The sequence below is a fragment of the Otolemur garnettii genome, unplaced genomic scaffold (genome assembly GCF_000181295.1).
Source record: "Otolemur garnettii isolate 467f Iridium unplaced genomic scaffold, OtoGar3 scaffold00079, whole genome shotgun sequence".
Classification (NCBI taxonomy): Eukaryota; Metazoa; Chordata; class Mammalia; order Primates; family Galagidae; genus Otolemur; species Otolemur garnettii.
Genome location: NW_003852474.1, coordinates 3,362,405 through 3,363,195, shown reverse-complemented (window position 1 = coordinate 3,363,195; position 791 = coordinate 3,362,405). Strand labels below are relative to the sequence as shown.

At 33.1% G+C, this 791-nt stretch overlaps 1 non-coding gene across 1 annotated transcript; it reads right to left on the bottom strand.

The window, feature by feature from the left end:
- Positions 1-323: 323 nt before the first annotated feature.
- Positions 324-430, bottom strand: LOC111726784. The gene has a single exon (XR_002774484.1). It is a non-coding gene; the product is annotated as a U6 spliceosomal RNA (small nuclear RNA).
- Positions 431-791: the final 361 nt, after the last annotated feature.

Sequence of the window (791 nt, the reverse complement as noted above, 5' to 3'; positions counted from 1 at the left end):
GGCCCCTGCATTCCATCTCCCCCTCTCCCAGCTCTCTCTCCTTTTCCGCTCTCTCTCTTTCTCAGCATACATTGAGGAACAGCAAGAACATGCATAAAAGCAAATGCAAAAATCCAGATGTCTGTCACTGGTGTCACACCCCTGTCTATTTGGCTATTCAAACAAGTGGCCGAATTGCTTCATTTGAATCTCTGAGTAATAAATAATATGAAAATAAACATCAAGTAAATATAGGAAAATTACATATTTGAATTCTAAATCCATTTTTTTCTCAGCAAAGATATATAGTAAAACTTTTGAAAAAAACTTTTTTTTTTATTATTAAAAATATGGAATGCTTCACGAATTGGCGTGTCATCCTTGCACAGGGGCCATGCTAATCTTCTCTGTATTGTTCCAATTCCAGTACCTGTGCTGCCAAAGCGAGCACCTGAAAGTTTTAATTATTTTAATTTTTCTGAGAACGGTCTAGAGGAAAAAAAATTCAAACGTTTCCTTACTCAGGATGGTATATAATGTTTATATCTGAAAGTTAAAATATTGACCTTTAATGCATAATTATATCTTTTTTGCACCAACCAAAACTTCTAGCCAAGAGAACAATACAATTAGTATCACTCTCCTTCTGAGCTTTGAAATTATCATGTGAGTTGTTTACAATAAAAATGACTTAAAAATGCATATTGAGAGTTGAATGAATGTAAAGTAAAAATCATTTATCATTATCAAATAAAATGTAGTTTAATCTCCTTGTCACCTCATACCTTCAAAGTCAACCTGTGTTTATTAAG